The sequence below is a fragment of the Clytia hemisphaerica genome, unplaced genomic scaffold (assembly GCF_902728285.1).
Source record: "Clytia hemisphaerica strain Z4C2 unplaced genomic scaffold, Clytia hemisphaerica genome assembly, whole genome shotgun sequence".
NCBI lineage: Eukaryota > Metazoa > Cnidaria > Hydrozoa > Leptothecata > Clytiidae > Clytia > Clytia hemisphaerica.
Genome location: NW_027103585.1, coordinates 546,630 through 573,155, shown reverse-complemented (window position 1 = coordinate 573,155; position 26,526 = coordinate 546,630). Strand labels below are relative to the sequence as shown.

The window sequence follows — 26,526 nt, the reverse complement described above, 5'->3', positions numbered from 1 at the left end:
AGCTATGTAGAAGCTGACCTGACGCCGTGAAGGTATATTATTGAATACACAGTTTAGGAATCTATCTCCACCGTAGAAGCTGTAGGTAAAAATGCACACTTTAGTACTGTGGAAGGTTTGAAGAAAGTAAACATTGTCAATTTTTTTCTTTTCTTTTTTCAACTTTAAAAAGAATGATTTATAATTATAGATATTTGAACATGCATGATATCAATGTATATACAATGATAATTTTATGGATCTCTCTTGAAAATTTGACAAAAATTTATCTAGAGAAAAAGAATTATGATTTAAGGAGTTCTTTTTACCACACCCGGGGGGTACTTAGGCGGTATGTGCCGCCCTTAAGGGTACCTTGTTTGGACTTTGAAAGTCCCGCTAAGGGTTGGAAAAATCAGAAAATCAAATTTTAGTCCCACTAAGGGTCCGAAAAATAGGAAAATTTCAACTTTTTGCCCCCTGAAAGATCGAAATTTGGTCAAAATTGGTCAAATTTGTCCCGCTAAGGGTCGTAAAATTCCCCAAATGTTCCTTTTTTTTCTCCTTTTTAGTCCCGGTAAGGGTCCAAAGTTTGAAAGTTGGGCGGCACCCCCCCGTCAGCTCGCAACCCTTGTACCCCCCCCCACCCCCGGGCTACCACCATGCCATTTCTCTTGCTGGGTTTTCTTACGAGAACCGGAGACTATAAAAGGAACAAGTTTTGGTTGGAAAAATTTATATCGTTCACTGTACTGCACCAATTTTTTTATTAATGTCAGACGTGCGACAAACTGTGATATTTTTTGACTTGGCAAAAACCAGTTGAGTATGGCAGAAATCATTGAGATCTCGAGGGCAGAGATTGCTCACTTTTCAAGGGCATGGGCACAGTTTTGATAATATCTACAGTTCAGGAGCAAAATCATTGAAAACTGGCTATATTTATAACATGTTTTACTGGCTTTTTTTGTGGTGGGAAACAAATCTTAGGAGCAGAGTTTTATGTTGGAAATTTTCCTTGGGGGCAACCATGACATGCTCTGAAAACTGGGGCAAAAATATTGCCCTAAGTTTATTTATGTAAAAATTAGAAAATTTTATGAGGTTTTTGAAGAAAATCTTTAACATAACAAGAAAATGGATTCAATTAGCTTTCCAAAGATACATATACCGTGAAGTCGGGTAACCATAGTGGGCACCCCCCCCCTTTAAAAAGGGGGGGGGGTTGAGAATTTTACTGAATTTAAAAGAAGGGGGGCTTGTGAAAATTTCAAATAAAAGGGGTGGCTTGTACAAAAAGAGGGGGTTAATTTTTTAAGAGGGGGCTTGGAAGATTTGGCAATTTGCAAAAGAGTGTTTTCCATTCATTTTTAAATTTCTCAACAATCATTATATCATATATATTTGTATTCTTCATTTTAATAACCTTGGAATATAGTTAGAGATTGTAAGAGTTTGTGCGTAAAAGGTCGAAAAAAAGAGGGGGGGTTGAACTTAAACCTGGTTATATAAACCATAGTTATTATGCAGATCAATATATTTGAAAAAAGTAGATGATGATGTTTTCATTTTGCCAACATTTCATTTTGAAGCTTCAGTTTTTTTGTTAATTTGTTAATGTTGATAATAATTGTACATTGTTAATGAACTTTCTAGATTTGAAAAAGTTGAAATAAAAATGTAATATGCAGTATAATATTGGAATACTGCTGATAGTATGGTGCCTCTTGCAGCAGACAGGTATGTACCGTTGTCAAATGCTCTTGGATGCACCTCTGTTTGGAAAATTTAAATTATTAAATTTTACTTCAAAATCGACTTTCTGTAATAATTTATCATGAACTTATCAAAAGGCATTACCTCCTGATTGTGATTCTTTCTCTTCAAGAGCTTTGACAGATCTTTGTTTCTGAGTCTTGAAAGATCAAAATGATATTTTCACTATACAGCAGACTTAAAAGATTATCCAAAGCTAGACTTAAGAAAAATATTGGCCCAGTCAAATGTAAGATTCAAACACTTACTTTGAACACTGTTTTTTTTTAGTTTCACATAATCGAACAGTTTACAAGTATATCAGAGATGGGTGTATTCAATGCCGTCAAATCAACAGGGTCGTTGTTGAACAACAAACGAATGGTTTAAGAAGCTTCAGGTTGGATCATTTTCTCAAGCAGCTCCACCTTTATCATGATCATTCTACCGGGAAATTTTTCTCGCTTAGAAACACTTGCCGTAAACTAAATCAGAAGTTTACAAGACATAAAACTGTTTTACCTCCCTTGCATCCATTGAGTGTGGACAAAGAACAATCACCTTTATGGGATGTTAAAATTCTAAATCAAGTCAAAAATGAAAAGGTCACTCGGGAAAAGGACAGGCAACCTTCATTTTATTCACCACACTTATTGTTTTTGAAATTGACAAACTTTGTCAAAGATCTTTTCAAGAGAGAGGCAGTTTGTTTACAATGTGGAAAACATGGAAAGTTTGTGCCTCCTTACACTACTAAGACTTCCATGCTCAAGAAATTCATGCAGTTGGTTTTCGGACCCTCTACGAGAAAATATATGTGCAATACCTGTTTTCAGGACTGGAAAAACAAGACTTCAAAATCGACCATTAGCACCTGTTGAGCATGAAATTTTTCAAAAATCGCCAATATTTATCAATAAAAGTGTAGATAAACTCTCAGTGACAAACCTTTCTTTGGATGTAACTGTGCCTGTACTAACAAACACGACTTTCGCTGCACATAGAAAGTCTGTAACTCTCACACAGACATCTCTGCTGAGAAAAACGATCAAAAACTGGTGGAAACTATTTTCACTTTTTGAGAAAGGTCAATGTTTCGTTAGAAGGGATAACTTGCCTAAAGAGTCTGGATGGTGGAGCCTGGTGGAGCTCGTTCAATTTGTTTGGGAAAGATGCTAGAATAAAGGAGAGCCTTCCACAAAACTCTCATGATAAAAACATTACTGTTAAGAAAGTTCAGTATAACAACTGGTGGGCATTAGTTTCATTACTTAGTAAAGGTGTCTCGCCGTCGGTTATCAAAGACGTCGAATCGCCAATTGAACCTGTGGAGGAGGTACCAGCTATGAAAATCGTGGAAGAGAAAACGATAAAGAACGAAACAGAACCTGCATCGTTGGAAACCAATGAGACAGAACAGAATACTGAAGAACCAGTTCAGGACAATACAATTGAAGAGGAGAGTAGAAATTTTGATGAATCGAATCAAACTTCGGAACTACTTGTTCAAAGCAAAGACCTTCAAGCCTTTGAGGATGAAAAGGAGGAAGAATTCCTTACTGACAGCACACATGAACAACCATTATTAGTCACACCACAAGAAGAAACGCAAACTAACAACAACAAAAGCACATCAACGTCTATCGATATCGTACACCACACACTACACACCATACCACTCAAACCAAAAATGTTCATTTTGAAATGGCAAAAACGATATTACGGAGGTTAGTGAACTATTTTGTTGTTTTCTCCAATGATTTTCTTTTGCATCACCTTGTCTTGTGGTCCAAGACTTCAGAAGATTTGTATCGCTATATTTTAACATTATAAAACGTTGTTGACAGAACTTTCAACCTTTTACCCATCCACCCCCTTCTCACAGACCCGAAAGGATTTTTTCAGCTAGTGGGGGTAAAAATAACGGACCAAAATTCGATAAGGATTGATATTCCCATATTTTTTATGACCGGGGATTTAAATTCTTTTGTTTTCAAGTCAGAAAATTCAGTGGGGTGAGAAAAATAGCATGATATTTTGTGGTGAGGATTGGTTTAATTGATTATTTTCAGTGGGGATAAAAATCTGGGGATAATTCTCCCCCGGGGACGCTATTTTTTCCCAAATTTTCTAGGGGGAAAGGTTCCTAGTGGGTCTGTGAGAAGGGGTGTAATTGCTCCCGAAGGGAGCCTATGTTGCTTCACGAGGTGGGGATCGAGCTGGCGAAAAATTGTTCAAGAAAAAACGGGACGATGTAACCTAGTGACCGCATCTAAAAGATTGCCGTGTGGTGAGATTATAAGCTAGCTCGACCGCGCGAACAGATATTTTGCGTTTTTGGCGCTCCAAAGTCATAGTTTGGAATACAACAACACCGCGTGAACAGAAATTAGCGTCTTTAGCGCTCCAAACTGCTCCAAAGTCATAGCTTGGAATATAACAAAAAGCAACGAAACTTGGGACCAGTTGGTTTCAGAAAGTAGAAGGTATAATCCCACAGACTGTTCTGCAACTTTGATAGTAAGTATAATACTATTTTATCAAAAGTAATGTTCCAAATGTTTCAGATAGGATGTATGATTGAAAATTTTTTTAAAGAATTTCTTTTTGCTTTGTATCCTTGTTGTATAATCAGGCATCATCAGTTACTTTACTGTTACTTTTGTGTAATTATTATCAGAAATTGGGAAAAACTTTGCATACCACCATTAACGAACCTTCTGTTTATCTCCAGGCGATGTCAATTGAATTCAATTGATCCAAATTTTCGTAATTGAACTATCAAATTTTATCAAATAGAATCAAACTATAGGTGTTTGGTTACTGAACCTGATCGAAGACGACCCTGTCGAACGAAAGAAATATTTCTATCCATGTGTGATCGCCCAATTGTTTAAGTACGTCTCGCAGACCACGCGTTCAGTCCGGGTTAAGTCTCAAAAAGTAATATTAAAATCCTCGGACAGGCAACAAGAAAATCCCTGGAGTCCGGGTAATCGGCAGGGTCGTTCGAATATAACTCAACTTTACCAGAATCTTTTAGTTTCGTGACTGTTCGATTTGGTTGCGGTAATCTAACACCTATCGTTTGATAATTTTATATTAGATTGGTACCCGTGAAAAAGGGTAATTTGCATCATTTGAGGGAAACTTTACATTGCCTCCAAACTGCAGACCTTTCTTGGTCTGCACTTTTTCTAAGCTAAAATGTAAATTAAATGTTTTTGACTTTTGAATTTTTAAAATTTTATTACCAGAAAGCTCTACTATTTGGAGGCGATACCAGTTTCCCTCCAGTGATTACCCTTTTTCACGGTAATCAAACAGTCTGATTGACATCACCTGGATATATTTATTACAAATTATGAAGAAACTTAATGATAAAAATTAATAGAAGCATTTTTTATTTTTGTTAAAAATTTTTACAAATTATCTATTGACAGTTTCTTCTTCTCTATTCCTATTTCAGCTTTATGGTTTTGCCTTCCAGCCTTCGTTCATTCACCATGACAAATACCATATTAACCATTAAAGTAGTTTTACACGTTGGATGTACCGTCAACTGCTTTAAAGCCAGATTGACATTATATGTTTTTACGAGGTCTGAATCGATGCTTCAAATACGCTGAGTTTGCACAAAATAGCAGTTGTAAGTCCACGCACACACACAGACAAGAATTTGTAACGTTGATTGAATTGATATTGAGGTTCAAGTTCAAACTAAAAAATAAAATGAATGAAAATTCCTAAGTTTCTAATTAACAAAATAAATTGAGCCTTGAATTATAAATGTATTTGACAAGTAGAGCCTAACTTAACTTAACCTAAGGCCTGAACAGTCACTATGCAAAAAGAAACAAAGAAAACAGAAAAAGTGCAAACAAGAAACAAGAAAAACCTACCAGCTGGCCAAGAATGTGTGCTGGAAATGTGAGCCAGTGAAAATACAAAGTTGAAATTGAAGTAAAATTCTGATTATTGTCATTTGTCATTTGAAGTCATATTGATGTTGACTCTCTCATAGTCAAGTCACAAGTGACTGAGTAGCGAGTGAGAAAAAGTTGGCCTTTTTATAATAAATTTGATACAAAAAAACTAGTTTGACAAGATATAAAAACAATGAATATATAACACTCTTGAGAAATCAAATGATAATTAAATAAAATGCGTGTGAAATAATTAATTACTAAATGACTAAATGACAAAATGATAATAACTGACAAAGTGTTTGAAATAATTGATAACATAGATAAATGACTTTAAAACATAGAACAAAACAAATGACGCATGAAACACGAGAATGCACAAGAGAGAAAAGACGCTGAAAAAGAAAGCACTGGGAAAACAAAGGACGCTGGGGACAAAAAGACACTGACAAAAACAAGACACTGAAAATTGAACTATAAAATATTTTTGCTTTTTTAAATATACTAAAAATTTGATGAATCACATTACACTCCCACCAAAAAAGCAAACATTTACCATAATTTACGAATTCATTTACGAATCAAATCAACATATAAAGCCATTTCACCCAACTCTTTCATCATATCACAATCGTCCACGTGATGAATAACGACCAATGATCGAACAGCTCGCTTTGTTTCTCGAAATACGTTTTCATTTTCGTTACGATATCGAATGATGGCCTTACGTGCCACGCCATCACGACCGAATTCGAGACTCTTGACGATTCCATAGGTGTACGAGTTTGACAGAACTGATTCGTTTTTGGTGAACAAGATGATATCGCCAACGTTGATTTTGTCTGATGTAAACCATTTTGGCTGGTGCATGAGTTTTGGCACATGGACGAGAAGCCAAACTTCAAACCAGGCATTGAAGATGAATTGGTTCTCCTTGATGATATTTGATGGGTTGGTAGATGATAGAATGCCAGTGGGGCAACGATTATTGTTTCGTCCCAATAGTAAACGATTCGGCGTTATCAAGTCGAGACATTCGAAGTCTCCCACAATGTTACCAACAGCCAAGGGCAAGTTGTTAATTTGATTGCCAATAGATGATGATAACGTTTCCCACTGAAGGATTGAAAGACGTTGGTTGTGAACAGATTTTTCGATCGAACTGTTGATTTCACGAATTTTTCGTTCTACTTTTCCATGCATTGAGTGGCCTTGAACTGGACATAATTCGAACTCAACACGTGCTTGTTTCATCAGTTTGGATTTGATATCAATGAAATCAAGTCGCATTTCTTTGCAGGCTTTGATGAGTTGACCTCCTTCGTCACAAAGAAGTCGTTTCGGGTAACCGTGGTCACAGGAGAAGCGATTGAAAGCAAGGATGAATGATGTCGTTCCATAATCGTCCATAACCTTGATTTTGACAGCTGATGTAGAGCAACAGCAGAAGACAGCCAACCATATTTTAACTGTCTTTCGTTTATGATGTGGTGTGTAGCATACAAACGGTCCAGATAGGTCGACTTGGGTGTAGAAGAATGCTGGAGCTATGGTGATATTGCATCTGGAGATTGGACCCATAGCCATGTCGATGGTTCGTTTGGCCAAAAACTTGCAACGTTGACACGAACTTTTGATGGATTTGATAAGAATTCGACCTTCAAGGATGTAAACTTTCTTGAGGACATAGCGAAGTGTGGACTCTATCCCAGCATGACTGACTTCTGGATGATTCCAATGTGTGTCGAGGATGATACTATATGCAATTGGTGATCCTCTGTCTATAACTGGTACACAAAAGGATGTCGAAGATAAATCTTTCATTGATTTGGTGAAACGTCCAACTATGGATACTTGATCATCGGCGAGGATTCGACCAGTGTACACCAAGATTCCATTGTCGTTGAGTCTGGTGATATTTTCATATTTTGATTTTGGAAGGAATTGAATTATCTCTTGTGATGCTTTCCTGTAGAAATACGTCTCAGCAGCTTTGATCTCGTCATCGTTAATGAGAATGGTTGATTGTTTCATCATGGTGAGTTGGGAACGAGATTTATCTTTTGTACGTTTGATTAGAGTGTAAATATACTTGAAGACGATTGCCATGATACGAATAACTGTAGAAAACTTGTGTTGATTTGGGTTCAGAAGGTATTGAGAGAATTTATACCTTTCAGATGTTTCTTTGAATGATAAGATGTGATAACTTTGAACGATAGTATGTTCCTTGTTGATTTCAACCATCTGTTTGTTGGAGATCGTAACTTCAGATGCTGATTGGATGGGAAATGATGACTGTGATTGCTTCATCCACTGATGTCCATTGATCCAATTAGATGATTGGTCGATATCCTGGAATGTGGCTCCTCTTCTGGTGCCAAGGTCTGCAAGGTTTTGATCTGTTGGAACGTAGTACCAATCTTTCTTGTCCGAGAAACGAAGGATTTCTAAGACGCGACTTCGAACCCACTTTTTCAAAGGTTTGTCGTCATTGCTTATCCAGTACATTGCAATTTGGCTATCGGTCAGCTTGATAGATGAATCATGAAGACTTTTCAATGATCGTTTAACGATTTCGCTTGTGTGAGTGTTTACAAGAGCAGCAAATAATTCTGCCCGAGGTAGAGTGTAATCTTTTGGTACGACTTTAGTTCTGGCGAAAATGAGTTGTGATGAAAATTCCCCATGAGGTCGAGGAAAACGAGCGTAAATTGCAGTGCAGATGAGTGATTGAGATGCATCCCCAAAATCTACGGTATTGACTTTTAATGAAGTTGCATCTGAGGGAATAACAGCACGTTTGAATTTGATATTTGGAATCTCTTGCATCATCTCGAAATGATCTAGCCAGATTGGGCGAAGTTCGTCTGGAATCTTATCATCCCAGTCGAGTTGTCGAGTTGAAAGTTCGTGGAGATTGAGCTTGAGAGTAGCAACAATTGGTGCGATTCGTCCGGTAAGGTCGAAGATTTCTGCGACTTTAGAAGCACAGTGACGTCTTGTCAATCGTTCTGGGATGATATTGATGGTTTCAGTTGATTTCTTCCCTCTACGTTTCTTTGAAAAATTCAATTCGGATATATTGATTGAGAGCTCATCGGTTTTGGGGTGCCATATCATGCCTCCGACGCCAATTGTGACACCATCATCCGTTAGCTGTTCTGGTGGATCAGATCCGGAAAACGTGATTCCTTTTAGCTTGAAATTACCATGACTCAGGACGAATTCAATTTCATCAGCTCTTTGGTGTGCATCTGGAATAGTTGATGCACCTGTTATACAATCATCAACATAGACGTCGTGTTGGAGGATTTCGTCAACTTTGGGATATTGATCTTTGAAGGATGTCGAGATCGAACGAAGGGCGTATTCGGCTTGATTGCCACTTGGACGAATGCCATAGATCAAAGTCTTTATGATCTTTTCTTTTGGAGCTTTGGTTGAGTCAAGTGATTCTTCCCAGAGGTAACGTTGGTAACACCAATGGGATTCGTGGAGTCTAATGGTGTTGTACATTTTTCTAATGTCAGTATGAAAGCCGATGGGATGGATTGTCCAACGGATGAGTATTTCCTGGAGTTTATTGAGACTATTGTGACCTTTAGCCAGTAAATCGTTGATGCTAAAGCCAGTTGATGTTGGGTGTGATCCATCGAAAACGATTCTACAAGGAGTTGTGACAGATGAAGCCTTCCATACGACTCTCCAAGGTATGAAGTTGTGGATCGATGTGTCCTTGAGCATTGATTGTTGTTGAGCATTAAGATTTTCAATGTAGTCCACAAAACCAAGATCTTGAAGTTTTGCTTCAGATGAAATGATTTCGACTTTATCTGATGGAGAGTTGTTGAGTTTTCGAAGCTGTTGGTGATATATCTTCAGGGCGATGCTCTTGTTTGGTGCCAACTTGGTGAGAGGGTCTGCAACAAAGGGTAGAGTTGCAGTGACAATTTTCGTATCAGGGTCGATTTTAACAGAAGAATCAATGATGTTCTGCTCATATTCTTCTTTGATGCTGATTTCCTCTGGGATGTTTGAATTCTTACAATCGTTGCATTCTCTGCACTTGATGCACCGATAAGATATGGTTGAACCAGTTGATTCTATCTCTTCGAATTGCTTGATGGGATACGATGAGTAAGAAAATAACTTGTTGACATCTGGATTCACTTGAATTCCAGTTCGGTACAATGATAATTGATCACTCAAAAATCCAAGGAAGTTGGTTTGATTGAAGAATGTTTGATGAATTTTCGTGAAAATCTCATGAGGTCCTCCAATAACCCCACGACCACCATCTTGGTTGTTGAAAACTGATTCATAGATCGTCAGTCCTGACGCAAGTTGATATACGACTTTTGGGTGATATCGTAAATAGCTAATACCAACCATGAAGTGGACATCTCCTCCGATACTTGAAGGTACAGATGGAAGTTGAGTTGAACAATGATCGGATGAGTGGTAGCTTTGAGCAATCTCCGTGTAAACATCAGTGAGTGGATACTGTGGAAAGGTAGCGGTTATCGTATCAAGTGATATGCCATTGAATGATGCTAAATTGCCATCGTGCATTGGGATTTTGACGTTGAAGGTTCCAAATGACTGCAATGATGTTTGACCAACTCCGCCGATGGACGTAACTTGGGATGACATTTTTGTAGCTCTTGAACCAAGTGATTGAATGGCTGAACGTTTGACGATAAAGTCACTACACCCTGTGTCATAGAAGATAGTGTATGGGGTGTTGTCAATTGAGATTGTTTGTAGCATGTAGATACCACGCTGGTCAGTTGATTCTTTATCACCAGATGTCGGAGTCGTCTTGAACGATTCATGTGCATGAAATGATAAACTGATGTTTTTGGAAAATTCTGGCAGATTGGAGCTTCGGACACAGCGTTGTTTGTAAGTTGATAACAAATCTTTGTTGACTTGATCCTCCTTGTGGTCGTTGCAAACAAGGACGTGTTTTTTGATTGGATACTTCTGGTGGATAGGATTTGGGCAGGTGCTTTGTGCTTGGGTGATGAAGCATCAGCACCTGGAAAAAGACACTGAAAGCAGTATCTTTTGCTTCTTAGTAATGAGAGTCTATCAGCTGGACTTAATTCTACAAACTTCTTGCAGGTGTAGTACTGAAGAATCCTGGTGCCTCCAGGACCAAGAGTGGATACATGTTCATCAGTTCCGTCTTTTGCACCACAGATAAAGCAAATGGGCTCAGATTGAGGTATGGAAGGAAAAGAAGAAAATCCATACCTCTGAGTCCCGTTGTTCTTTGATGAGTCTTGATTTGATCCGGTTCGTTTGGATGAATCTTGGTTGTTTGGACGTTTGTTATCGGTCTTGTTGTCTCGAATGCTTGATTTCACTGTCAGCTTCTGGTGTTGGATTTTCAGCTCATCTTCGAGGAAGGTGCACAGTTTTGACCAAGTCTCCTCAGGTTTAAGAGTGACGTTTGATATCTGTGTTAACCATCTTGATAGCCTGGCATCACCAAGCAGGTTATAGACTTTGTTGATTGCACCACCGTAATACAGATAATTCTCGACGTGATGTTCCCTTGCCAAAGATGTAAGGTCCTTGATGAGGTTGACAATATTGGTCATTGATTCAATGATTGATCCAGTGTCTTTGGAGCGTTGAATGGAACTTGATGACGTCAGTTGGTTGATTTTTCTTTGGAGGATGAGCATGACGTTCCCATAGGCTTGATACAGTCGATCCCAAATTTCGTCTATGTCATCTTGAGTTTTGACACAACTCAGGGCTGGTTCCTTCAGATAGTTATTCTTGAGTAAATCAGCAAGTAGATGTTTCGGAGTAGTTTTGAGGTGTAGCTTTTCAAATTTTGACTTGAAGGTATAAATATCGATACTATCTGAATATCCAGAAAATTTCTCAAGTTTAATGTTCAGGTTCGATTCAGAAAACAACTTTTGCTTATAGACTCTTGACGATCATCGATTTCTTTATTGAGATCTCTGATGTACACAGATTTTGATAAAGTCAAATGATCATACCGTTCCAATAGACGTTGGATTGCTTCTGTAGTAGTTTCATTGTTGGTTTCAGCTGAAGAGATGGATTCAAGACGTTTTGAAGTTTCATTGACTAAGTTGATATGTGATGATAGATTTGATTTCATGTCCATTAACTCCTCGTTGGAACAGTCTTTTGGTTGGCGTGAGAACTGAGTAATTAGCTCCTCGATAGAATTTTTAGAATCTTTTATTGAGAATAGAAGTGATTTTTCCTTACGGTCAACAGCATCACTTTCCTGCTTTGCTTGTACCATTTGAAAATGACGTTTGGATTTGGTAGCATCCTTGATGTAATTCTTCATCACGTTGAGTGTCTCTAGGATGGTTGTTGTCAAGATTGGATCGGGGGTTTCAGTAACGAGAGTTTGTTCATTGGATCGAATGGATTTACGTAACTCGATTAACCTCTCGATGACGTCTTTGTAGTCAGCTCCAGGTTCGATAGGATTTTCGTCAATAGTGTCAGCTACCTCCTGGATAAGGACTTTGATGTTGATTGCAGATTGAGATGGCATTTCGTTGAATGTTGATTTTGTTGAGTAGATTTGAAACTCAGTTGAAGACTCCTTTGACGTGGCAACTTTCTCGACTAGCTGCCCAGTAGAGTTGAGTATTTTGTAATCGATCCGACGAAGATTACGTCTTGACATTCACGTAAATTGAGTAACGTGAACAAGTTGATAATAAGTTGAGAGATTTGACTGATTCAGTTGGAAGAATGAATTGAATTGATTGAAACGATTTGCTGCACGATCAGCGGATGTTGAGATGGGTTCTGTTTGAATGTAAGTCCACGCACACACACAGACAAGAATTTGTAACGTTGATTGAATTGATATTGAGGTTCAAGTTCAAACTAAAAAATAAAATGAATGAAAATTCCTAAGTTTCTAATTAACAAAATAAATTGAGCCTTGAATTATAAATGTATTTGACAAGTAGAGCCTAACTTAACTTAACCTAAGGCCTGAACAGTCACTATGCAAAAGAAACAAAGAAAACAGAAAAAGTGCAAACAAGAAACAAGAAAAACCTACCAGCTGGCCAAGAATGTGTGCTGGAAATGTGAGCCAGTGAAAATACAAAGTTGAAATTGAAGTAAAATTCTGATTATTGTCATTTGTCATTTGAAGTCATATTGATGTTGACTCTCTCATAGTCATAGTCACAAGTGACTAAGTAGCGAGTGAGAAAAAGTTGGCCTTTTTATAATAAATTTGATACAAAAAAACTAGTTTGACAAGATATAAAAACAATGAATATATAACACTCTTGAGAAATCAAATGATAATTAAATAAAATGCGTGTGAAATAATTAATTACTAAATGACTAAATGACAAAATGATAATAACTGACAAAGTATTTGAAATAATTGATAACATAGATAAATGACTTTAAAACATAGAACAAAACAAATGACGCATGAAACACGAGAATGCACAAGAGAGAAAAGACGCTGAAAAAGAAAGCACTGGGAAAACAAAGGACGCTGGGGACAAAAAGACACTGACAAAAACAAGACACTGAAAATTGAACTATAAAATATTTTTGCTTTTTTAAATATACTAAAAATTTGATGAATCACATTACACTCCCACCAAAAAAGCAAACATGTACCATAATTTACGAATTCATTTACGAATCAAATCAACATATAAAGCCATTTCACCCAACTCTTTCATCATATCACAATCGTCCACGTGATGAATAACGACCAATGATCGAACAGCTCGCTTTGTTTCTCGAAATACGTTTTCATTTTCGTTACGATATCGAATGATGGCCTTACGTGCCACGCCATCACGACCGAATTCGAGACTCTTGACGATTCCATAGGTGTACGAGTTTGACAGAACTGATTCGTTTTTGGTGAACAAGATGATATCGCCAACGTTGATTTTGTCTGATGTAAACCATTTTGGCTGGTGCATGAGTTTTGGCACATGGACGAGAAGCCAAACTTCAAACCAGGCATTGAAGATGAATTGGTTCTCCTTGATGATATTTGATGGGTTGGTAGATGATAGAATGCCAGTGGGGCAACGATTATTGTTTCGTCCCAATAGTAAACGATTCGGCGTTATCAAGTCGAGACATTCGAAGTCTCCCACAATGTTACCAACAGCCAAGGGCAAGTTGTTAATTTGATTGCCAATAGATGATGATAACGTTTCCCACTGAAGGATTGAAAGACGTTGGTTGTGAACAGATTTTTCGATCGAACTGTTGATTTCACGAATTTTTCGTTCTAATTTTCCATGCATTGAGTGGCCTTGAACTGGACATAATTCGAACTCAACACGTGCTTGTTTCATCAGTTTGGATTTGATATCGATGAAATCAAGTCGCATTTCTTTGCAGGCTTTGATGAGTTGACCTCCTTCGTCACAAAGAAGTCGTTTCGGGTAACCGTGGTCACAGGAGAAGCGATTGAAAGCAAGGATGAATGATGTCGTTCCATAATCGTCCATAACCTTGATTTTGACAGCTGATGTAGAGCAACAGCAGAAGACAGCCAACCATATTTTAACTGTCTTTCGTTTATGATGTGGTGTGTAGCATACAAACGGTCCAGATAGGTCGACTTGGGTGTAGAAGAATGCTGGAGCTATGGTGATATTGCATCTGGAGATTGGACCCATAGCCATGTCGATGGTTCGTTTGGCCAAAAACTTGCAACGTTGACACGAACTTTTGATGGATTTGATAAGAATTCGACCTTCAAGGATGTAAACTTTCTTGAGGACATAGCGAAGTGTGGACTCTATCCCAGCATGACTGACTTCTGGATGATTCCAATGTGTGTCGAGGATGATACTATATGCAATTGGTGATCCTCTGTCTATAACTGGTACACAAAAGGATGTCGAAGATAAATCTTTCATTGATTTGGTGAAACGTCCAACTATGGATACTTGATCATCGGCGAGGATTCGACCAGTGTACACCAAGATTCCATTGTCGTTGAGTCTGGTGATATTTTCATATTTTGATTTTGGAAGGAATTGAATTATCTCTTGTGATGCTTTCCTGTAGAAATACGTCTCAGCAGCTTTGATCTCGTCATCGTTAATGAGAATGGTTGATTGTTTCATCATGGTGAGTTGGGAACGAGATTTATCTTTTGTACGTTTGATTAGAGTGTAAATATACTTGAAGACGATTGCCATGATACGAATAACTGTAGAAAACTTGTGTTGATTTGGGTTCAGAAGGTATTGAGAGAATTTATACCTTTCAGATGTTTCTTTGAATGATAAGATGTGATAACTTTGAACGATAGTATGTTCCTTGTTGATTTCAACCATCTGTTTGTTGGAGATCGTAACTTCAGATGCTGATTGGATGGGAAATGATGACTGTGATTGCTTCATCCACTGATGTCCATTGATCCAATTAGATGATTGGTCGATATCCTGGAATGTGGCTCCTCTTCTGGTGCCAAGGTCTGCAAGGTTTTGATCTGTTGGAACGTAGTACCAATCTTTCTTGTCCGAGAAACGAAGGATTTCTAAGACGCGACTTCGAACCCACTTTTTCAAAGGTTTGTCGTCATTGCTTATCCAGTACATTGCAATTTGGCTATCGGTCAGCTTGATAGATGAATCATGAAGACTTTTCAATGATCGTTTAACGATTTCGCTTGTGTGAGTGTTTACAAGAGCAGCAAATAATTCTGCCCGAGGTAGAGTGTAATCTTTTGGTACGACTTTAGTTCTGGCGAAGATGAGTTGTGATGAAAATTCCCCATGAGGTCGAGGAAAACGAGCGTAAATTGCAGTGCAGATGAGTGATTGAGATGCATCCCCAAAATCTACGGTATTGACTTTTAATGAAGTTGCATCTGAGGGAATAACAGCACGTTTGAATTTGATATTTGGAATCTCTTGCATCATCTCGAAATGATCTAGCCAGATTGGGCGAAGTTCGTCTGGAATCTTATCATCCCATTCGAGTTGTCGAGTTGAAAGTTCGTGGAGATTGAGCTTGAGAGTAGCAACAATTGGTGCGATTCGTCCGGTAAGGTCGAAGATTTCTGCGACTTTAGAAGCACAGTGACGTCTTGTCAATCGTTCTGGGATGATATTGATGGTTTCAGTTGATTTCTTCCCTCTACGTTTCTTTGAAAAATTCAATTCGGATATATTGATTGAGAGCTCATCGGTTTTGGGGTGCCATATCATGCCTCCGACGCCAATTGTGACACCATCATCCGTTAGCTGTTCTGGTGGATCAGATCCGGAAAACGTGATTCCTTTTAGCTTGAAATTACCATGACTCAGGACGAATTCAATTTCATCAGCTCTTTGGTGTGCATCTGGAATAGTTGATGCACCTGTTATACAATCATCAACATAGACGTCGTGTTGGAGGATTTCGTCAACTTTGGGATATTGATCTTTGAAGGATGTCGAGATCGAACGAAGGGCGTATTCGGCTTGATTGCCACTTGGACGAATGCCATAGATCAAAGTCTTTATGATCTTTTCTTTTGGAGCTTTGGTTGAGTCAAGTGATTCTTCCCAGAGGTAACGTTGGTAACACCAATGGGATTCGTGGAGTCTAATGGTCTTGTACATTTTTCTAATGTCAGTATGAAAGCCGATGGGATGGATTGTCCAACGGATGAGTATTTCCTGGAGTTTATTGAGACTATTGTGACCTTTAGCCAGTAAATCGTTGATGCTAAAGCCAGTTGATGTTGGGTGTGATCCATCGAAAACGATTCTACAAGGAGTTGTGACAGATGAAGCCTTCCATACGACTCTCCAAGGTATGAAGTTGTGGATCGATGTGTCCTTGAGCATTGATTGTTGTTGAGCATTAAGATTTTCAATGTAGTCCACAAAACCAAGATCTTGAAGTTTTGATTCAGATGAAATGATTTCGACTTTATCTGATGGAGAGTTGTTGAGTTTTCGAAGTTGTTGGTGATATATCTTCAGGGCGATGCTCTTGTTTGGTGCCAACTTGGTGAGAGGGTCTGCAACAAAGGGTAGAGTTGCAGTGACAATTTTCGTATCAGGGTCGATTTTAACAGAAGAATCAATGATGTTCTGCTCATATTCTTCTTTGATGCTGATTTCCTCTGGGATGTTTGAATTCTTACAATCGTTGCATTCTCTGCACTTGATGCACCGATAAGATATGGTTGAACCAGTTGATTCTATCTCTTCGAATTGCTTGATGGGATACGATGAGTAAGAAAATAACTTGTTGACATCTGGATTCACTTGAATTCCAGTTCGGTACAATGATAATTGATCACTCAAAAATCCAAGGAAGTTGGTTTGATTGAAGAATGTTTGATGAATTTTCGTGAAAATCTCATGAGGTCCTCCAATAACCCCACGACCACCATCTTGGTTGTTGAAAACTGATTCATAGATCGTCAGTCCTGACGCAAGTTGATATACGACTTTTGGGTGATATCGTAAATAGCTAATACCAACCATGAAGTGGACATCTCCTCCGATACTTGAAGGTACAGATGGAAGTTGAGTTGAACAATGATCGGATGAGTGGTAGCTTTGAGCAATCTCCGTGTAAACATCAGTGAGTGGATACTGTGGAAAGGTAGCGGTTATCGTATCAAGTGATATGCCATTGAATGATGCTAAATTGCCATCGTGCATTGGGATTTTGACGTTGAAGGTTCCAAATGACTGCAATGATGTTTGACCAACTCCGCCGATGGACGTAACTTGGGATGACATTTTTGTAGCTCTTGAACCAAGTGATTGAATGGCTGAACGTTTGACGATAAAGTCACTACACCCTGTGTCATAGAAGATAGTGTACGGGGTGTTGTCAATTGAGATTGTTTGTAGCATGTAGATACCACGCTGGTCAGTTGATTCTTTATCACCAGATGTCGGAGTCGTCTTGAACGATTCATGTGCATGAAATGATAAACTGATGTTTTTGGAAAATTCTGGCAGATTGGAGCTTCGGACACAGCGTTGTTTGTAAGTTGATAACAAATCTTTGTTGACTTGATCCTCCTTGTGGTCGTTGCAAACAAGGACGTGTTTTTTGATTGGATACTTCTGGTGGATAGGATTTGGGCAGGTGCTTTGTGCTTGGGTGATGAAGCATCAGCACCTGGAAAAAGACACTGAAAGCAGTATCTTTTGCTTCTTAGTAATGAGAGTCTATCAGCTGGACTTAATTCTACAAACTTCTTGCAGGTGTAGTACTGAAGAATCCTGGTGCCTCCAGGACCAAGAGTGGATACATGTTCATCAGTTCCGTCTTTTGCACCACAGATAAAGCAAATGGGCTCAGATTGAGGTATGGAAGGAAAAGAAGAAAATCCATACCTCTGAGTCCCGTTGTTCTTTGATGAGTCTTGATTTGATCCGGTTCGTTTGGATGAATCTTGGTTGTTTGGACGTTTGTTATCGGTCTTGTTGTCTCGAATGCTTGATTTCACTGTCAGCTTCTGGTGTTGGATTTTCAGCTCATCTTCGAGGAAGGTGCACAGTTTTGACCAAGTCTCCTCAGGTTTTAAGAGTGACGTTTGATATCTGTGTTAACCATCTTGATAGCCTGGCATCACCAAGCAGGTTATAGACTTTGTTGATTGCACCACCGTAATACAGATAATTCTCGACGTGATGTTCCCTTGCCAAAGATGTAAGGTCCTTGATGAGGTTGACAATATTGGTCATTGATTCAATGATTGATCCAGTGTCTTTGGAGCGTTGAATGGAACTTGATGACGTCAGTTGGTTGATTTTTCTTTGGAGGATGAGCATGACGTTCCCATAGGCTTGATACAGTCGATCCCAAATTTCGTCTATGTCATCTTGAGTTTTGACACAACTCAGGGCTGGTTCCTTCAGATAGTTATTCTTGAGTAAATCAGCAAGTAGATGTTTCGGAGTAGTTTTGAGGTGTAGCTTTTCAAATTTTGACTTGAAGGTATAAATATCGATACTATCTGAATATCCAGAAAATTTCTCAAGTTTAATGTTCAGGTTCGATTCAGAAAACAACTTTTGCTTATAGACTCTTGACGATCATCGATTTCTTTATTGAGATCTCTGATGTACACAGATTTTGATAAATTTGCAACGGGGGTTTTGTTATCTACCGGGTGACCCACAAAAAAGTTCGGACGTTTCTCGGCGTCTCGAGGCCGAACAAATGTCCCAAAGTGCTCGGAATTTTGGTATTTAAAAAGTAGATATCCGAACTTAAAATTTGAGCTATCACTTTTTAAATTTGACCAACTAGTTCTCTACTTATGACCTTTTAAACTCAAAATTCACTTTTCGGAAAGAGTAAAAAACACGTAAAAAAGAGGTATTAAATTAATGCAATCAATTAGAAAATCTCTTATAAATTGACTTATTTAACGAGTTTTATGACATTAATAATTATTAAAAACACCTTTGAAAGAAGTTTTTGTTTAAAACAAGACTAGTTTTTATCAAAATTGGCACTTTCAAGGAATTTTCTCAAAAACTGTATATCAAAAACGTCTAAAAATACCTAATTTGATACCCCTTTTTTACCTGTTTTTTTACACTTTCCGAAAAGTGAATTTTGAGTTTAAAAGCTCATAACTAGGGAACTTGTGCGTCAAATTTAAAAAGTAATGGCTCGGATTTTAAGTTAGGATATCTACTTTCTAAATAATAAAACTCCAAGCACTTTGGGACATTTGTTCGGCCTCAAGACGTCGAGAAACTTTACTTCTCTCTACTTATGAGCTTTTAAACTCAAAATTCACTTTTCGGAAAGTGTAAAAAACACGTAAAAAAGCTGAAAAAAGAGGTATTAAATTAATGCAATCAATTAGAAAATCTCTTATAGATTGACTTATTTAACGAGTTTTATGACATTAATAATTATTAAAAACACCTTTGAAAGAAGTTTTTGTTTAAAACAAGACTAGTTTTTATCAAAATTGGCACTTTCAAGGAATTTTCTCAAAAACTGTATATCAAAAACGTCTAAAAATACATAATTTGATACCCCTTTTTTACCTGTTTTTTACACTTTCCGAAAAGTGAATTTTGAGTTTAAAAGCTCATAACTAGGGAACTTGTGCGTCAAATTTAAAAAGTAATGGCTCGGATTTTAAGTTAGGATATCTACTTTCTAAATAATAAAACTCCGAGCACTTTGGGACATTTGTTCGGCCTCAAGACGCCGAGAAACGTCCGAACTTTTTCGTGGGTCACCCGGTAGTATACCATGATTTGGGGTTACTCTGTGTAGCGAATTTTAAAGCCTCTAAATCAAAAATATTTCTGGTTCCTGACTTATCTATAAGTCAGAAAGCCAGAACATAACTTGCTTATATCATAATCTAGCAAACTATTGTGTAATTTCTAAATTACAGACCAGAAGTTAGTGCCAGCTATTGAAGGCTATGAAAGTTACTGTTTGCTTATGAAAGTAACTCCAATAGACATTTTGCAAATCATGATATTTCATGTTGAATAATAAAAAAACTACAGCATCAAAACAATGATAAGAAAAAAAATGGTGCACACTATGATAATTATGCATTGATGTGTCATTACTTTAGGTTGAATTGTTTAATTATTGAACATGACACCCTGATAAGTAAGAGGCCGATTTTGACGATAGGTGTTTTCTGATTATTCCTATTTATAAGCACTGATTTCAAGTGTACCTTGAATCAGGCCAAAAAGAGCTATAAAATGTGCTACAAAAACTTAAAATATTGACTGATAGTTTTTTTCACAGTTATTGTTTTGAAAATACCATGAATACATCTTTAGGCGGGGAAGTGACAATCTAATGAATAACAGCCATAATTTACCATAACTGCATAACAAATCACTGACGGCATAAAAAAAGATGCTGGACACTGGAGTCTAAAATCCCACCAGCACGGCTGGCAAACAATATCATCCACCAGGATGCATCCTCTCTTATTTCCCCTGTATTTTCTATTTCCTATCTTCTATCCTGATTTTCTGACTTTTCAAAGCTGTTTCTGAGTATTTTTCTAAAATTTGCCTGTACCGTTGAAATAGGTCTCTGACCTCAGCTTGAACCACCAAACAATTAGTGGAAGTACTTTGATTTACGAAGCATCTTTACGTCACACAGAACAAAAGAAAATAGCAAAAGAACAAAGGAATTACCCATAGTACCATTTTGCAGCCATGAATAGCTGTCAACTTCACCTTTCAAAAATGCGGGAGAGCTTCCGAATTGGAAAATCGAGGGAATTCCCCCGCTATGAATTGTTGCTATGACTTTTAGTTTTAATGACTTGTTCTCTCACTTGTTTGGTTTCCGTAGTAAAAAAAAAGTAATTATTGTGAACTTTGAACATGCTTTTAAATGGAGGTATTTCCACTGTCTAACTGCCAAATGCAAGCAACCTTGGTTTACAAACCCCAACGAGACACAACAGAAAGCTGTCATTCACAAATACTTATAGCGTGTAATTTACAGAAATTAATTAAAAGTCTCAGAGGGTACGGAATGCCCCTAAGAAGGCCTTCAGCCTTATATAGACCTTTTCGCCTTTCCATATGCAAAAATTATGGTGGCTGAATTGCCGTGGTTAAATACCCTTAGAAAGTATGCAAAACATATGCAAAAAGAAGGTATTAATATAAAACTTACATGCATAATTGGCATTATATTAAAGTGTAATCTTGTAGAAGAAAGATTAAATTTGCTTCTTTTGAAAACTAGAAATTATCAAATTCGCTCATCTCTTAGAACCAAGCACTTCAAAAAACCATAACATTAGACATAAACTCAAGCTGAAAAATCACCCGCGAAGGTACAAATATAATCCTTATTCGGCTGACGGTAAATTATTCTCCTGGGAATGGAACCGCCCAAATGGATCAAATCAAAACATTGTGACGTCATAATTACTGCTTTCAGATTGCGTGTTGTGTAAGTTTGATGTGTGTGTTCCATACCATGTTGTGTGTTCCATACCATGTTGATTGCCCGTACCATGTTGACTGAAACGGCCGATTGTACCACGTTGACCATTTGCGTACCAAGTTGACAGGTGCCGATTTTTATCCACAGCTCGCTCATATTTACTTCTGATAACTAATTTGGTTCCCCAAGTGATACAGTAAGCTTGGTATGAACAAAAACATTGTACCATGTTGGCCTGAGATTACTAAGTGTAAGTTAGCTCATATATGTGACACAGTCAACTCGGTATGAGCAAAACCGCTGTACTATGTTGACCTGGTTGGCTTATATGTGACACAGGTTGCATACCTTTTAATGTTCAAAACCAAAAAACTGAAACTGTTTCACTAAACTGCAAATGGTTTGGGTTTGTTTACCTAAACAAAGAAGCTGTTACATTGCTAATTCGATTTCTAGGATCTTGCCTAAAGTCACAGCAACGAATTTCAAAATGGTAGCCCAGCGGAAGAAAACATTAAAGCTTAGGGCATGTGCATGCGTGCGCTTAGTGAACCAGCGTAAACAAAATGTAGTGCTTGGTTAGAATAATGGTTTAGCAAAACAAAAAATCAAATGGTGCAGTTTGTTTGCTAAACCCTTGGTTTAGCGAACGAAGAAAACACAGAAAAAAGACTGTTGGCTTTGATGGTCTGTTTAGGTAAACTTTTAAATGAATCAATGCGTTCGCTAAACCCTCTGTTTCACTTTTTGGGTTTTTGGCTAAATGGTATGCACCCACAGTCAACTTAGTATGGTCAAAAACGCTGTACCATGTTGACCTGGGATGACTAAGTTAGCTTATAGGTGACACAGTCAACTTGGTTTGTATAAAAACACTGTGCTATGTTGATCCGGTTGGCTTAAATGTGACACAGTCAACTTGGTTTGCATAAAAACACCTGTACCATGTTGACCTAAGTGACTAGATTGGCTTATATGTGACACAGTCAACTTGGTATGAACAAAAACGCTGTACTATGTTGATCTGGTTGGCTTATATGTGACACAGTCAACTTGTATTGGCAAAAACGCTGTACTATGTTGACCTGGTTGGCTTATATGTGACACAGTCAACTTGGTATGGACAAAAACTCTGTACTCGTCCCACTATCCACTAAAACAGTCAGGGATATCCCTCAATTGCAGTATACTGCAATTGCAGTAGTTTTCATTCGTCGTTAGCCTATAAGGCTTATAATGGGTACATATAGCGCTGGTCGACAAAGATAAACAAACATCGACTGTAAAAAATCATACGAGAAGAGAGTTTGTCTTTATTAAAGGAATCTGATCTACGGAAAAAATATTTTGCCTGTGCGTTAAAAAGATATGGTCAATTATGTACAAAAATTGCCTGTTTTCCTTGAATCTCAAATTCTGTTTTTAGAATAATCTGCAATTGCAGTAAGAAAAATGTCAATTGCAGTATACCGCAATTGAGGGATATCCCTGGCTATAAAAGTGTCCCACTATTAAGTAAGGATACCATTTTTTTTTTAGCCTTACCATGTTCATTGAAAGTATACCAAGTTGACCAAAGAAAATTTTTATCAAAAACAGTCAACTTGGTACGGCAAAACACACGGGATGGAACAGTGTGTATATTCCGTCTTCGTGGATTTTTCTAAAAGGCTTTTTTGTTCTGTAAATATTTCTTTTTGGATTAAGAAGAAATTCCATCTTTTATTGTTCTAATGATTATGTATAATATTTATTTATAACCAGACTATCTCAATCGAACGGAATTGATGGTCGAACCAGTCTAACCAAATCAAACACAATCGACCGATCGAAATTCGATTGTCGAACACAATCGAATCTCAATTGAATATTACTGCAATTTTCAGATTCGATTGATATTCGTTTGCGTTTGATTGATGTTCCATTACGTTCGATCGTCGATTCATTGACCCCCGGATTGTTCATCGCATAATTTCTACGGGAAATCGAAAGTAATTTCATTCGGCTTGTGATGTTTGAGAGCTTGGATGTTGGGAAGCTGCAAGAATAAAGCCAGACGATCTCAATCGAATGGAATTGATGATCAAACCAGTCGAACAACAATCGAACCAATCGAATATTACCCAGAATTTTGACGTTCGATTGCGTTCGCCAATCGAATTTCAATCGGTCGATTGCGTTCGATTGGTTCGATCATTGATTCCGTTCCATTGAGATCGTCTGGTTATAAGATGCTTTGTTGTCATTTTAATCTTTGTGTAAACTTGCATATGTTTTGCATACTTTCCAACTAAATCCAACCACAGCTTTTTTGTTCCTGTATTTTTGCATACAATTCAAGATGGCGGATGGAAAGGCGAAAAGGTCTATTGACTCTCTCAAGCTCCAACCACCAACCCTAACCTTAACTGATAATAACCGAGCCCCAGCCTAGGTTCTGCAGATTGAAAATCCTGGTGGGTGATATCGTCTGGTGGATGATATTGATTGTCTGCCAACCCACCAGCACCCTACCCCTAGATGGTTAGGTTCCTTTTTTTTTTTTGGCAACACTTGCTCGAATCATCAAATTGAAATAATACTCGTGGAAACGGTTGGCAAGATACCTATGGATTCATTTAGGGGATATTATATTTCCAATCAATTCAAATAAATATGACATAGGTATACCTGTTTTGCAGTCCAGTCAGCCTTCTTTTAGTCCTAACTTTGATATTTCTTGACTGCTCGTGTGTATGTAGCCTGGGAATCCAAGCGTTAAACTTTTTTCACAGTCTAGTTTATGTTATTTTTGCTGCTGGTTTAATTAGAGCTAAGCATTAGCTCATGTTAATTTCGAGGAAGCGACTAACGCTACGCCCATCACGGCTCTTACGCCCTTACGCATCAAACACACGCCCGCTTGGTGGCCATCTTGAATTGTAGCCTATAAACCGTGACCGAAAATCGAAACACATTCTTTTAAAATCATAATGTTTTGGAATTTGATGAGTGAAGTCATGTGGATTCTTGGAAATTTTATTCTGTAAATTTAATCAAGCTGTTGTAACTCGTTGATCCTGTCGTAGTTGGAACCATCTTTGTGTAAATTATTTGGCATTCTGTCGTGCATGGTATCAATCAAATTTTGGGATACTGAACATTGCAACTTCCCTTTCTTGTGTGTTTACATTCGACCTGGTTGATTTGAGAATCAGCGAAATGTGGTGACCTTTCGAGACCGTTCCCAATCCATTTGTGGCCGTAACGTGGCCTTGGCTTGCCTGTCAACCTCCACAAACCAATCAGCGGAGTGCTTCCTGCCAGTCCTGCCCTGTTGTGACCTAGATTCCATCAACAACTCCAAGTTTGCTGGGTGAGTCGTTTCCTTTTTAGAGTTTGTTGTCCCATCTATACGTGTCCAGCATTCCCACATGCGTCTCTAATAGCACACTGACTATTATTATGCCTCACCCTAGCTGGATTCCCTGCACTAGTTTCAACATGGTTCAACTATCCCGTTTTTTATTTAGACTTTCTCAACTTCAGTTGAGCTATTTAGAATTAAAGTGTGTCTGTCAGTGTGTGGGTGTACGTGGGTGCATGTGCAGATGTTGGTCGTCACCTGGATGCATGCTCAGGACCTGGGGGTCGGCTGATTTTGTTAAAGTTTGTACATTTAAGTTCCTTGGGTGAGTCCTTGGAGCATTCTTTATTCTTCTTGGGAGTTGGCTGATTTTGCTAAAGTCTTGTACATGTAGTTCCTCGAGTGAGTCCTTGGGGCATTCTTCTTCTTCTTTTTTTTTACATTTATCTTACATTTAAGTTCCTTGGGTGAGTCCTTGGAGCATTCTTCATTCTTCTTGGGAGTTGGCTGATTTTGCTAAAGTTTTGTACATTTAAGTCCCTTGGGTATAAGTCCTTGGGGCATTCCTCTCATTTTAATTGAATTTAGATGGGAGGGACGTACTCATAGGTTCTGGCATTCCTTGGTCAATACTTTGAAGTAGTTAATATTTTGCATGCTTGTTCCTTGGAATCCTAGGAGTGTTCTGTTATTCCCCCTAGAGGTTGATTGGTGTGAATTTTGCACACAAGTTCTTGAGTGTATCCCTGGGCGTGCTTCATACTCTATTAGATTTTGGGGATGGGGTTACTGGTTTGTCCTAAACTTGGTACAAAAAGTGGGCAGGCTGGAGACCTCGAAATTGTCCGAATCCGCTTCAATTTCGAGCATATTGCGCTTCAGGTGAATTCACTGGGGCGTTTCCCCACTTTTCAGTTTTGCAATTTAGTTTTAGGGTCACCAATTAAAGGCTGAGAACTAAGTCGAAATTTGGACATACTTGGGATCTCTGAAGTGTTTGAAAGGCAAAAATTTGCAATCATGGTCCTTGGGCGAATCCCTGGGTAGTTTGTCTTCATTTTCAATGTAATATGATTCAAGGGTGTTGTCACACCCCATAACGCCAATATATAACACCATTACTCAGTTTACTTAGTTTACAGGATACTTTAGAGTGAGTCGATTTGGCTGGAATTTTGCACATTTGCTCCTTGGGTAATTCCTCAGTCTTAATTAGCATGTGGGTTTACAATTGGCCTCTGGGAGACTATGAAGATGCCGAAGCTGAGCTGGTGTTGTAAGCACTTCCAATCTAACTAGGGAAAACTGTCCATTGGGGGATAATTACTGTGCTCATAGTCAGTTTAGAGGCATATTACATTTTGTCGCTATCCTTTTTATGCGAGAGTCTAATTCATGAATAAACTTGATTACCACAAAACTTTTCATTTTCGTCATGCTGTCCCACAGCTCAAATTTTCAATTTCATGCCGTCCCGCGGTTAAAATTGGGCTGAAATTTTGCACACTTGATCCTTGGGCAAATCCCTGGGGGTGCTTTTTTCATTTTTTTCAAAATTTTGAATTTTGGGGCCTG

At 38.1% G+C, this 26,526-nt stretch overlaps 1 protein-coding gene across 1 annotated transcript in view; it reads left to right on the top strand.

Moving 5' to 3' along the window:
* Positions 1 to 1,619: 1,619 nt before the first annotated feature.
* Positions 1,620 to 26,526, top strand: part of LOC136801348 (zinc finger imprinted 3-like) — a 42,171-nt gene continuing 17,264 nt past the window's right edge. The window contains exons 1-2 of the mRNA XM_067057986.1: positions 1,620 to 1,719; positions 2,026 to 3,461. The gene's annotated coding sequence lies outside the window, so the exon portion shown is untranslated. The remainder of the gene's footprint in view (positions 1,720 to 2,025; positions 3,462 to 26,526) is intronic.